The 14,846-nt window shown below is 40.9% G+C and overlaps 1 long non-coding RNA gene across 1 annotated transcript; it reads left to right on the top strand.

Moving 5' to 3' along the window:
• The first annotated feature begins 463 nt into the window (after positions 1–463).
• LOC137189169 (uncharacterized) lies at positions 464–1,705 on the top strand. The gene is made up of 2 exons (XR_010929596.1): positions 464–552; positions 861–1,705. It is a non-coding gene; the product is annotated as an uncharacterized lncRNA (long non-coding RNA).
• Positions 1,706–14,846: the final 13,141 nt, after the last annotated feature.

The raw sequence follows: 14,846 nt of genomic DNA, 5'->3' as shown, positions 1-14,846 counted from the left end.
TAAGACAATGACAAATTGACAAATAGACAAATTTCACTGTTTTGACAAACCTTTGAAGCATCTTTTGCTCTTTTTCAGTTTTTTGTTTTGCAGGATGTTTATTGACAAGAGTTAAGGTACATTAGATTGTCTGGAAGCTTGTGCAAATGCCTGAGGAATGAAGATATTTTATAAATAGACAGTAATGGGAAGAAGCATTTACATAACAAGGTTTTCATTCGGTGAGTAATAAAAGGTTCACCTCACCAAGTTCAAATGTCATTTTATTAGTATGTGCACTTTAATTCTGACAGACGTGGGGATTTTATTGTCATTATGAGTTGAATAAAAAGCTCCATGTAGACTCAGTTGTTGTTCTCTGCTTCCTCTAAACCCACTCGTGCTTCATCAGGGTGGCTGCTCGGTGCAGCAGGCCTCCCCGTGGCCACGCCTCGTGTATCGGTTCTGATCAAAGAGACTCCGGCAGGGAGATTACCCAAAGAGGGAGCACTCCAGGGTTTCCGCCGGGCACAGATGGCACACAGCGAGCCTCGAGGCCCGGGGCAGGAGCCGGTGAGGAAAATCAGAAAGATGTGGGCACGGTGCTGAAGCTGTCTGGGGAGAAGAGCCCCCTGGCCACTGACAGCCCATCCAAATGGAGGCAATCTTACAGCTCCTCAAGGGAATGGCTTGCAAATGTATACCCATTCCCTTCTTCCTACGTAGCGTGCCTCCATCTCATGTATGAATGAAGCTGAACAGGAGAAGGGGGAAGCGATGAGGAAGGGGGGGGGGGAGGAGAGAGAGGATGATGTGGTGGAGGAGAGGCAGGCAATCTCTGTGTGTCCTTTGAAGCTTGTCTTATGGCTTTTCTCTGTCAGGTCTCTCTCCGGGGACACTCAAGGAATCTGGCAATGGAAGGCATCTGTATTGTCAAAAATCGGAGACTGAGTTGGAGCATCCAGCCTGAAACGTCTCTGCATATAGTAAATAGCTCACAACATAACCTATGACATTCAGACCTCAGCTGGCTCGGAGACAGTGACGTGAACAAGGCTGAGCAACATGAATAGATACGATGCAGTAATGGAAGAATCAACTTTCTTTAAATCTGGGTTGTATTTTTTTGGTTGTGTCCATCGTTGCTATTGAATATGACATTTTATTCAATTAATTTGTAGAGATTTCATAAGTGGGGCATTTGCTAACAGCTTACATTTAGTTCTTTGAGTTATTTACAATGTTGTGTGAAGTCAAGAGGTTGTAATATGTAGCAAAACCGAGTAAAGCTCTATAAACAGGACCGCGTTCCCGCACATGCTCAGTGGCGTCTGCTTTACACAGAACAACTCTCCAGAGACTGAAACGTGATCACTGTTATTAGTATTTGGAGCCGTTTCTAAACATACTAACAAGACCGTAATCTGTGTGCTGAAGGAACATGTCACCCAGTGCAGCGGTGTGACTCACTGACATGTTTTTAATAGTTTTTGGACAACAACTGAGGTTTCTGGCACAGAGGAATAAGATATATCAGCCATATCCTTTAATACAGAAAAAATGTGCTGGCTAAAAGATTGTTAGATCAACAGAAAATGAATCAACAATCAATTAACATTTGCTGGTTTCAGCCTCTTAAATGTAAGAATTTGCTGCTTTTCTCTGTTTTCTATAATTGCAAACTGAATATTTTTGGGTTTTGGACTGTTGCTTGGACAAAATAAACGATTTTAAGACGTTACCTTGGACACTGGGACATTTTTGTGGGCATTTTACACAATTTCCTTTTTTTTTTTTTTTTTAACATTTTACAGACTAAATGATTCATTGAAAACATTTTCCACGGATCAACTATTGTGGTTAGTGGAAAAAGTGGTTTAGACGCTGTAAGTTTGGTAAAAAATTGGGGATTTTCAGAAAGTTCATGTTGCCTGCCTGGTGATAAATGCAGTTGAACAGTAAAGCTACAGATGTGGAATATGTAGCTTGTGAGTAACATGTTATCCGAGTCAACAGGGGTGATGACGATAGTATGAAGATAATATAAGGAGACCTGGAGTTTAAAAGCCTGGGTTTTCCTCTATGCAGGCATGTGTTTGTGCCTGAGTTACAGTCTTTTCTGCAGAGGTCTCCAGTCAAAAGCCTATCTTTAGCCTGCTGTGTGATTGTGGCAGAGCTCTGTAGGCCTTGTTTAGTCCCCTAGTGCAGAACTAATGTGCATCAGATCAATAGTAGCTCAGAGGCAGGGCTGAGATGAAGTGTGCACAACAGCAACAGAAACATGGCCACTGTGCTCTCACCATGTCAACTCCTCTCTCTCTCACCATCAGAGACAAATGTTTTGGGGTTATAGCTTCAAACTTTCCTGGTTTAATTTGAGTTTACGAAGGTTTTTCAAGCATTGCAAAAAAAAAAAGAAGAAGTGCATTGTAGCTGCAAAAAATACAAAAACACTCCGGGAATAGGTGCACTTTTTATTTGCACTGATTGTCTTCAGCGTGACATAATTTCTCTCAAATGTTCACATTGATTGTCTTTTCTTCCTTCTCTTCTTTCCATTTCTATGAGGGAATTCATGTATGGTATTCTTCAAGCTTGGTCAGGACTAAATAGCCTTATCTGAGCGTGCCTCGTGCCTTGTGTATCGCGTGTCAGACACGATTGTTTTCGGAGGACATGACAGGCAGATAGACAGATACTGCCGTATGCCGACTCCTTGTCAATTCTCAGAGCGGCAGCATGTGCGTTCACTCTGTGTTATCAGGCGGGAGATTGATTTCTATGTCCATCTTGTTTGCCCTTCCCTTTGTGTTTCAAAGCTCAATTTAGAGAGGCCTATGATGTATTGACGCGCGCACCGTGAATTACCCTGCTAAAAGATGCAAGCGCACAAAACATCTCGCCAAAACGGATAGGTTGTGTCCTTCCATTTGTGACGGTGGGTTGTTGCTGTTCAGGGCACGTCCTCATTGTGAGGCAGCGTGTGATGTCTCGCAGAGATGAGGCTAATGTTTGGCAGCCAAACTGCAGCAGCACTAACTAGATCAAGTCACACTAAAATAGGATGTCAATGGTGACTAATATGAAGAAACTATTTGCCTCGTGGCAAAGCTTTTCTTTTTTTTTTTTTTTTTCCTCAGCTCTATTCACCTTGCAAACGCATTCATCACTGTGCAACACAATAAACGAACAAACACCATCGCTCTCTACAGCAGAACCCCGCCATCCCCCCTACACTCTGTCTCTCTTTATCCGCTCTCCCACCATAAACCTGGGCCTTTACTTCATTACCTCGACAGGCCGTTTGTAGGCCTGAATGCTGCACATCTAATTAAGAAACTTGCTTAATTAAAAAAAGAGGCAATAAGCCTTTAATGGTGACAAAAAATAATGAGTATGTCAGTGAGGGATCCAATAATGACCGAATGAAATACTTCTGCAGCGACTTGAAGAGCAGACATTACAGCCGGGCCCTTCACACGTTTTGACCGCCGTCCGCCTCGACCGTAGCCCGACCAGCGAAAAAACCCTCAGCTCAGCCGGTCGCCATTGTTGTTTGGTCAGGAGGACAAATGAGATAGTTAGTGGCTGTAATAGATGTGGCTGTAAAAGCTACCGTGGCCGTATTAGCTCTGCTCCCTCACCCATCAAGAGCTGAGCCGAATATCAGCCACTAAAGGCCTTGAGGAGAGAAGGCACGTCTCCAGAATACAGAGGAGCATCCAGCTAAATGCCAGCAGGCCGGAGTCATTTATCTCCCCGTAATGTTTCATGACTATTATTATGCTCATTCATTCACTGTGATGTGCGGAGCTGCGGAGTTCAGCGGTGTCAGATGGTTCTAATATTGTGCGGCGTTGAGTTTTTGATGCTAATTGTCAAACATTTGACCCTGCTCCCCTAAAGCCGGGAACAAACTGGAAGACATTTAAAACCCTGTGAGAAAGACACATTTTAATTGCCGAGTTTGGAGATACAGTCGTCTCTGTCTTCTGCGGAACAAGCTCAAAGCACAGGATTACATTCACATTTGTTCCGAATCCAGTCGTAAAACATGTTGACTCTCCACAATCGATGAAAACTATTCATTTATGGCCACATGAGGGACACCGTTAATCCATGGCTAATACATATTTTGATAATAAATTGATAATTAAAAGAATAAGGGCTTGTAGACATATACTAGACAAAAAAAGAGGTAAAACATCATCATAGAATACCTGTAAAAAATAGATTATTTGCTTTTTTCCTGCAATTGTTTTGTATTATTGGATTATTTATTATTTTATATTCATATACATGTGTTTCTCAGCTGTATCAATGTGTTGACCAGTATGTGCAACAACATACAACACGTTTTTAGGCTATTTTTAGGGTTTGACTTGTAGGCACAAAGGACAAAAATTTCTCCAGACTCCTTAATGTTAAAGGAAGATTGTGGTTAAATTATAACAAGACTGAGAGTCTACAGCCATGCTAGCAGCTCTGTGAGGCCACTTATGCACAGCGGTCCTTTGAGCTAAATGCTAACATGCTCATGATGAAGATGCTGATGTTGAGCAGGTATAATGTTGACCATGTTCACCAGCTTAGTTTAGTGCAGATGCAGGAGTTGATCAAATAAATTAAAATTTTGACCTGATTGTGGTGCTAAAGGAAAAGTCAGGGAATCATTAAAGATATCTGTACCAAATTTCATGGCATTCAATAGTTGTCAAGACATTTCTGTGTGGACTAAAGTGGTTTACTGATCGACTGACATTGCCGTCCTTTATTCAACAGCGCTGCATCTTTCCAGAAACAGTACCCGTTATTCTGGCTAAACCACAAACCTCACTGTTAACAGTTTAATAGTGCATAATTCTTCTGTAAACGGTAGTTCAACAGTGAATTCTGCCTCACAAGAGGTACATGTACGATTTTTGTAATTGGGGTGAACTGACCCTTTAAAGGACTTTAAAGGACAGCTCCTATAACGAGAGTATCACAGCCCAATACGACAATAATGTGAATTTAGCCCTCCTTCAAAATTAAAAAGATCTGTCTGAGGTATGAAAGATTTAACGATTTTTATTTCCATTTCAATGACTTTCAACAAAGTATTAACCAATTGTGGTATTTATACTTTGACTTAAACACTTTTTCTACAGCTGATTAACTGTAACTGCTACAAATATATGAATTTGATGTGGCATTGTCCTCTCTTAGCTAGTTATATATACAGAAATAGTGCAAAATACATCACCAAGACCTCATCATTTTCACATTGTGAGAGAATTTTCTGGGCGATTTTTGCTTTAAGGGAAGCCATCAGAACTTGAAAGAACGCCATAACTTTTGCAGCGTGCAACGTGCGATATAAATACCGGCAGCGCGGCTTGTGAATGCATGTAAATACCTTCATGAATGCTAATGGCACATTTACAATACAAAGCAGCGCACTCAAGAAGGTGAAGCAGCTCGAGCATCATGTGTTTGCTACATAACAGATGGTTACATCACGCTGTAAATTTCCTCACACAAGGCCAGCGACTCCGCCGTGATGTGACCCAGCCGGCGAGGAGAATGAGCGGATGGAAGATGGAAGAGGATGAAGTCAAGGATGAGTATGCTCTTCGCTCGGTTTAGGCTGAGCTGTGATTGGTGGGCTCAAGTTCAACAGCTTTGTTTGTTGCTGCAGTGAAGCGATAATCAATGCCTGTCTATCAGCATGAGGGAGAGTATTTCTGAGGCCCAGTGGGGGGAGAAAGTGTCAGGAAGAGCAGCAGTGAGGGATAGTATTCAGTGTGAAATGGCAGCAAAGGTCACAAGCTTCCATGCATGAGAAACAGGCCACAGTTGCTTCCTTTTTAACCCAGACCTTGAAGTTAGCGATGAAAGTAAGCACAATTTCTCACGTCATTATAAGACATGAAAGAGAAAAAAAAAAAATCTGTTTGCTGCTGTGAAAAAGGACACACAACAAACTGTTTCTTATTTCATCCCAAAGCCTTTGTGGCGCTTCCTGTTGCAGCTACTTGATTGTATTTCACTGTTTTCCGAGTTGATTCAATGAACTAAAATGAGATGAGACACATTCATTCCCGCAGGACAGGACAGTCGCTCTCTAGAGTGGATTTACTGACTGAAGCTTGAACACAAAAAAAAAAAAAATTCTCATGCATCAAGGTTGCTTTTCCCCCGCACACGTAAAACGTCTCGTCATTCATTAAGCGGATCAGACTGTGTTTCTGTCTAGAGTTCTGGCAACGTTGATTGATAATTTAAAGTTAAATTTGAGCCTCTTTTCAGACTTGCATGTTGTGAATGTGACGGCAGTTTTACATGTTGGTCAGATGTCGTTAAAGTTATGACGGCAATCATAAACTAAACTGGGTCGAGTTATATTTTTGTAAAAGAAATAAACCAGATTAAAATAAAGGAAGGAAGTACGTACAGACATCATCTTTTTTGCACAACAAAAATAAAATCTGTTTAAAATACCACGAAACATTGAATATATGTTAACTTTAACCCTCCTGTTGTCTTCCCGTCGACCGTGCAACTTTTGTCCTCTCGGGTCATTTCTGACCCGGGAGGACAAAAGTCCACAGATGTTATAAATTTTAATAAAATACCCAAAATTCAATGAAAGTAGTGATCATTACTTTTACTTGCAAAGTGTGTGGTATGGAACCATCCATGTGATTTTCAGGCAATTAGATGAAAGAAATCCATATTTCAGATATAAAAACATTTGAAAACGGGTCAAATTTGACCCGAGGACAACAGGAGGGTTAAAGTCCACCTCTGCTTAAAAAAAGGGCAAATTTCTCTGTGCTCACCTTAAATCTGAATTAAAGGCGTGCACCTACGAGCATGATTTGTGACATCACAACTAGTTTGGAGCCAATCGTGGTCCAGTATGCAACTCACAAAAGTGTAATGTGGAAACTTGAAGCCTCCAGTGCACAAACACTGAGAATTGACTTTACAGTGAAGTAGGAGACATCTTGTGTCCAACAGTTACATGTTTCAAATCTACATTTTTGTGTATCCATAGATTATCCAATTAGTGAGAAGTAGGAGATGTTATTTTAAGGATTTTTAACAAGGTAATTGAACTTTTTTTGTGAAAAAAAGATATATCAGACACAATTAATTACTCCAAGTAGACGATTTCTTAAAACATGTTTGGAGGGGATCTTTAAATTGATTAAGAGATTATTCTTCAAATGTCAAATTATTCTATAAACATGTTGTTCCTCTGTGGTGTTGGGAAAAAGTGAAAAAGATGCCAACTATACAGATAAAATCACATATATCCAGCAAAATGGTTAACATACAGCATGTACAACATCTCATAATTGATCACCATCAGACTGTTCAGACTTTATGAAATATGCAGCAGTTTTCTGATAAATGATGAAACTGATGAGAGAATTCATAAGTGGATTTAACTGTAGGAAGCGGCGGCAAGCTTCCCTTGTGCTCAAAAGGGTTATTATTTAAGGCTTCATCACTGATCTTCTTCTTTCATATCTGTACTTTCAACTCACAGCTCCTGATGTCAAATATCGCACAAGCATTGAGGCTGCTTCTGTAACATATCTGAATAAAACCATTTCGAAACATTCACATTGCAGACACCTATAACTGAATGACAAAATCTATCACTTTAACAGATGAAACCAGCAATGTTAAAAGGAAAATTCACCGCTGTGAATATGATGGTTTCTTAAAACTAGGTCACCTGTGTGGTAGAAATGTGCAATTATTTTTTTTAAATTGGTGACCTATGTCTAGAGAAAACTGAGAAGAAGGCTGCAGATTCCCCAAACTGCTCAGAATGCATTGCGTGGTTCCCGTCCAATCAGACTGAATGACTCCACTGATGGTGTGTTTATGGCCAGCAGAGCAGCTGTTTAGCAAAGACAAAAAGTTAGTGAGCAGTTATATCTCTTTATTTAGGCTTATTTTCATTTACAAAACGTTTTTTTTCCCCATCGAGTCTGGATATATATCGATGCAAGGATCATAAAACAAACGGTGCGCTGGAGTTAGTTATGTTCCACCAAACTGGAAGAATCTTGCACAGTCATGATAGTCTTAAAACATATAGGAAGGCCCTTTGTAATGCCAGAGCTGCCTATTACTCATCATTAATAAAGTTCCTTTTCAGCACTTTAGCCAGGCTGACAAAGAGTTATAACTCGATTGATCGATGTGTTCCTATAGCTCTCAGTAGTAATGACTTCATGAGCTTCTTTAATGATATAACTTTAACTATTAGAGACAAAATTCATCATCTCCTGCAATCAGCGGGCACCAATTTATCCCCAAACACAGGAACCTTAGAAACAGCTGTAAAACCTGATATATATTTAGACTGTTTTTCTCCAGTTGAGCTTTCTGAACTAAATGCGATGATTTTTTCATCTAAAACATCAACTTGTCTCTTAGACTCCATCCCAACTAGGCTGCTTGAGGAAGTCTTACCCTTAGTTAGCACTTCTTTACTAGATATGATCAATCTGTCTTTAGTAACAGGCTAATGTATGTACCATAGTCTTTTAAAGTTGCTGTAATTAAACCTCTTAAAAAGCCTACTGTTCATTCAGGCGTTTTAACCAACTATAGACCTATATCTAACCTTCCATTTCTCTCTGAGATCCTTGAGAAAGCAGACGCCAATCAGTTGTGTGACTTTCTACATAACAGTAGTTTATTTGAGGATTTTCAGTCAGGATTTAGAGCGCATCATAGCACAGAAACAGCACTGGTGAAAGTCACAAATGATCTCCTAACTGCATCAGACAAAGGACTTCTCTCTGTGCTTGTCTTGTTAGATCTCAGTGCCACATTTGACACCACTGACCCTCACATCATATTACAGAGACTGGAACATTTTATTAAGCTGGTTTAAGTCCTGTTTATTAGATCGATTTCAGTTTGTATGTTAACTATGAATCCTCCGTGCGCATAAAAGTTAGACATGGAGTTCCACAAGGTTCTGTACTTGGACCAATACTATTCATATACTATTTTATATGCTTCCTTTAGGTAATATTATAGGAAACACTCCATAAATTTTCATTGTTATGCAGATGATACCCAATTATATTTATCAATGAAGCCAGATGAAGCCAAGTTAACTAAACTTCAAGCATGCTTTAAGGACACAAAGACCTGGATGAGCTGCAATTTTCTGCGACTAAACTCAGACTAAACTATAGTTATTAAGTTTTGCCCTAAACATCTTAGAAACACATTATCTAATGATATAGCTTCTCTGGATGGCATTACCTTAGCCTCCAGCACCACCATAAGGTATCTGGAAGTTATCTTTATCTTCTATTGTTGTTGCTGGGCTTCTCTGTGTCTCTCTCTCCCCTCTCCCTTTTCTCTCTAAACTCAACTGGTCAAGGCAGATGGCCGCCAAACCTAGACCCCAGTTCTGCTTTGGGTTTCTTGCTGTTAAAGGGCAAGTTTTTTCTTGCCGCTGTCGCCAAGTGCTTGCTCATGGGGTAATATTGGGTCTCTAAAATAAAAAGTACAGTCTAGACCTGCTCTATGGGGTTAGGGTGCCCTGAGATAACTTCTGTTGTGATTTGGCACTATATAAATAAAAATGAATTGAAATGCACTGAAATTGAAATTATGTTGATCAATGCAAACTTACCAAGAGCTGTAACGTTACACAAGCCTGAATGCTGCCAGAGCAGCTGGTGGACAGTCAAAAGCCTCTGAGTCTGCTGTCTCCATCTCAGCTTCTTTTTGGGAAACAATCATGGATGAAGGGATGAAAAACTGCATCCAAATACTGTTTCTTTTACTGTTTAGGATGATGAGTTAAAGTCTGATATAATATTCTGTCAGGTTCACCAAAGCACCGCAAAGTTTGTTGCAGCACAGAGTTTTCTGTTCTCTCTGCACCAGTTGATGGTGCAGCTGCCTGTCCAGCTGCAGGTGCTTCTCTTCTGGCTGCCGCTGTACCGTAGCTCTGGTCCGGTGGTCACTTCCTCTGACTGTCTGATTCCACCCACAGTGTGATATTCGGCCTCATATCATGAAACTAGTTTTCTTCCAAATATACTGACATATTTAAAGTATGTAGTAGTATTTTAGTGTCTGTTTTTGTCTATCACTAGCGTAACATGGTAGGTGGATTGTTTTGGGAGACCCACATTTGACCGTCCTTAAAGGCACCACTACTGATGCAGGCTGTTGTTCTTCTTTGCCCCCAACTATGTCACTGTACACGTCAAATGATGGTGCTGGTGCCGGAAGAACAACAGATTTTGCAGCGGCGCCCCAGAGACACAGAGAACATTAAAAACACTCTTCCCACTATATGCCTATTATGGATAGATAGAGATAAGAAAATCGGCAAAGTGGTCCTTTAAGTATTCATGCCTGAAAAGAGCTTTAGTTTGGTTCAGTGTTAATTTCCATTGCACGTAGCACCATGTGACCTGCCTCCTCTACCAGCCGTTGGCATTGTCTTCCTCCATGATAAACAGAGTTTCTGAGAGCGTCTGATGAGCGCGCGGACAATGTAGCGTTAATGGGTTTGTGAGTGCTGTTTTAATTTCCCATGTGGAGGCCGGGGGAGCCCGTCCTCCTGACCCTGGCGTGTGTCGGACAGCCCTTCCAGAGCTCAGCGGAGAAAAACGGCCTTATTAGCCCAGTTCATTAAAATCATTAATAGTCATGAAATGAGAGGCACCAGAGTCCAAAAGGCTTAATGCTCCATCCATATTAATTAGACGCCCACAAATCTGAAGTGAGGGAAACCTGGGCCGCTGCAGCTCCCGCCACACATACACACACATAAACATGCACACACATACACACATTTAAGCAACCTGCCTACTGTGGCGTAACCTCCACGCACCTCTCACCCTCCCCTCCCCCAACTGTCACTGCCGCTACCCTCCTGTTACCACTCCCGATTAAATTCCGTTTTAATTAAAACTGATCACATTAAGAAACTGATGTGGTTAATTAACTGGACTCTGGTGGAAGTGCCTTCCTCTACATCTGACGGCTGCATTGTAAAACACTTTCCGTCGAGGGAAGGAACGCATGGTGGGGGCGCCTGCTTGTAATCCCACCACCACCACCACCACCACCACCACCCCCCCTCGCTGCCTTCCACCCTCGCTACCCTCCTCTGCTTCACACAATCCTCATTTCTCTTTAAATTCACTGCAAAACTCATCTGTCTTAACAAGTAATTTATCTAATTTTCAGGCTTCAAGTCTCCTTAATTCAAGAAAAAAAAAATCTGCCAATGTGGTGCTTCCATTTGTTCCCACTGAAACGTAGGCTCTGCAGTAACATCTAGTGTCATCTGTAGGAAACTACAGTTATAAAAGGCGTGTTCCCTTCCACAAACCTTATTTTTTTTGTATCAAATTTAAGAAACGTATGACTTTAGAGGGTTAATATAATCCCAATTCTGCATTTGTGAGAAACTAAACCAAGTGCAAAGTGCAGCCCTGTGTTGTTGGCTGTTAAGAAAGCACATGACAACTTTTCCAGTCACAGCAGACAGATGTTTTTAGCAAAAAAAACAACCTTTAAGTCAACACTACCTGCTCAGCATCAAACACAAAGACACAGTTAACGACTAGCTGGTGAACATAGCGGAGCATTTAGCAGTGAAAAGAACCAGATATTTCCCTCGGGAGTCGGTGGAGACTAAAAACAGAGCTAAAAGAGAGTGAATATTGGACTTACATTAACCAGATGGACAGAAACACGACTCCAAATGAATGATAGTGTTGCTCTGTAACTGCTGGATGAGGAAATAAGCAACATCTTAACTTAAAATATGATATATCAATGTGTTGACAACTTGTTTCTACTGCCCCCAGGTGGCCATAAAATCAGTTATTGTCTGTTGGGGAAATTGTCATTGATATACAGTTGTTACCATGAGCAAAGAGACAGTAAAATAATGCTGATTGCACCTTTAAAAGAGACTGAATGAGGCTGCACAATATCAAGAAAATGATAGTAGATTCTTTAAAGGGCTCGGTGATAAAGTAACTAGCCAGCTAAAATTGATTTTTTAGGCCTTCCCTCACTCTTTTCTTCTTTTTGCACGCTCTATCCTTTTTACTTGACACACCCTTTTCTTTCTCCCTCCCTCTCTCTCTCTTTGCTTTCCTCTTCGTTCCTCTTCTCTCCTTGTCACATGCCTCCCCTGTCTTCCTCGCCGGCCTCTGACCACACGGCGCTCTTGCTAGCAGTTAGAAGTTATGGTTTGTGGCTGGTGAGCTGACAGCGCTACAGCAGAGGGCGAGATAAGGCTGTGACCTCTCTGGCCGGAGAGGATGAGATGAATACATTTACTCCCTGTGTGATGGTAGGCTGGGGCTGGGGAGCGGAAGGAGAGGAGGGGAAGGGAGGGAAGGAGGGAGGGGGGGGGGTCAGTGAGTGCTGTCCCTGGGCGCCTGGCCCCCCCTCCCCAACTAAATCTGCTGTATCTGTAACAAGGGCTTCAGACAGCATGGACGGGGAGAGGGAGGAGGAGGGATGAGGAAGGAGGAGGGAGGGAGGGAGGGAGGGGTTGGATAGGTGGGGTGTAGATATATATATATATATATATGTGAGTGTGTTTCGTCTCTTCTTTTTCCCCAAGGCCTGATATTGGATGATGTCCCAAAATCAAGGCCTCCTGCCACAAGGCCATGATTCATCACCCTGAATAGATGTATGTGTGGTTCTGTGTGTGTGTGTGTGAGAATGAAAGAGAGAGTGGGAGTATCTGTGTGTGCAGTACAGTACATGTGTGGGTGTGTGTCAGTTTCTTTTAGTCTGTCTACATCTAGTTTGCATTTCTTTCTTTTTTTCAGTGCATACATACATACATAATTAGGTATTAAACATTTACTGGGTTTTGTCATTGTTTAGACATATACTTCACTGGAATTTAACTCCTGTAATGCAAACAAAGGCTAAATTTAAAGCATGTGATAAAGGATGATTGTGAAATCTTATTTTCAGCTATAAAACATTCAACTCATTTGAATCAACATTTGAGAAGCTTGTTTTGTTCTGTGGAATTTTTTAGAAACAATGAAATCGTGAAAAGCAGAAACGGCGTTCTGCTGAGGAGGGAAAAAAGGAGTCGAGAATCTGAACAGTCGGCACTGAGGGAAAAAGAGTCACTGGTATTGCACAGTTACAGCATCAGTTGCCCCTTAACTTCACATTGCATGTAATTTTAATGTTTACTGACCACTTTCAAAGGTGTAGCAGATGCACAAACAGCAAGTATAAATTCATTTCAGTATGAGAGATTTTAAACCTGCTTGTTTCAGACAGATAATCATCACATCCACAGAGTACACCGACCTCTGAAAAACGCTCCTCTGGTTTCAAAGCATTGAAAGTCAGCTGCATTGCATTAATGAACTATATTTTGCTGAAAAATGTAACCAAGAAGACAAACACAAAGTAAAACAACTGACACTGTGAAAACTATAGTATGAATGTGTTTGCTCACTGTGTTTACTTTGAGCATTCAGTTCAGACTCGTGCCATGTTGATACGGATATGTAAATACATTTGATCATAGACTGTATATAAAGATGGATGTAGCGAAGTGTAACGTCACCCGCTGGTTTGCATTGGAGCTGGTTTGAAGACAAGATTTTTTGCTTATGGTCGGCGCCATCTCATCTTCCAAATAAGGAGTGCAATGTGTTGCCTTTCATGCTCTGGAAACACGCCCAGCTACCAAAGCGAATGCTAGCTTACTGGGCTAATGTTAGCTACTTGGGCTAAATTGTGCTAACAGGGCAGGTATCATTATTAAGTAACATTAAACTCAGGCTGACTCAACTGTCAATCAACACCCACACAGCAGACGTCAAAGCTACTATAAGTCTTTAGATCTTATTAACGGAACAATAATTTCCAAAATGACCACTCATCAGAGGACTTGAATTTAGCGATTGAGACCACAATGACTCCTTGACTTAGTGTTTCTGGAGAGAAGTCGAGGCTTTTTGAATGGAAGTCGACTCTAGCAGCCATTGGTGGAATTGCACTTTAAGGTACTTCCACACTGGCTTCAGCCTCAAGACATAGTAGTTGCCGCTTGGGTTTGAGCTTGTAAGATTGCTATTGTGACTGTTTTATTAAAGTGACTAATTCAGACATGAGACTGACAGATTAAATTGCCATCAGATTAATGTAAAGGGGGGCGTTCTTGAAAAGGGTTTAAGAAAGGTTGCTGTTAATCTGCTGACTCTGAGATCTCAAATGTTGGAGCTTCCTTGAACGCAGAAATATGAAAAGTTTTCCAGATAATCCAAGTTAACAACTTCATTACAATGCACAAAGAGTTAACTTTGTATTTTTGCTGTTATGGATTATCTATTTCATTCAAGGTACGGTAGAACTTTGTAAACTGATTGTCATGGACGGTGTTCTCCAATCAACTGAAACCAATAGCTGTCTTTTTTGATATTATTCAGCATCAATATTAAATATTGTATGCATGACTTATATTTGATGGGCTAAAACAAGTAAATCTGTCAGTATGTTACTTAACATGAACATTTCAGTTACACTGACACACCCTTGGTGTTTTTTTTACCCATAAAAGGTGTGTAAAATTTTATCCCTTTACTACAAATCCTATACATTTGCAATCAAATGCATCATCCTTCATTTTTGCTGAACATTATTGAATGCAGGTTGTGAAGTTTTAAATTTTCTGATCGTTCCCTCAAAGTTCCAGTCAGTCTTTGGTTTCCATTCATTTCTGAACTACGTGAAAATCAATTAGCGGACTCTTGAAACTTTCTTGAGTTGTGTAAATCATCACAGCAGACATTTCTTCCCCCTTAATTTCTGTCAAAGTTGAG

Source organism: Thunnus thynnus, chromosome 1, assembly GCF_963924715.1.
Source record: "Thunnus thynnus chromosome 1, fThuThy2.1, whole genome shotgun sequence".
In the NCBI taxonomy this organism is placed as follows: domain Eukaryota; kingdom Metazoa; phylum Chordata; class Actinopteri; order Scombriformes; family Scombridae; genus Thunnus; species Thunnus thynnus.
The sequence above is the reverse complement of the archived record's forward strand: the minus strand, read 5'-3'. Positions and strand labels throughout refer to the sequence as shown.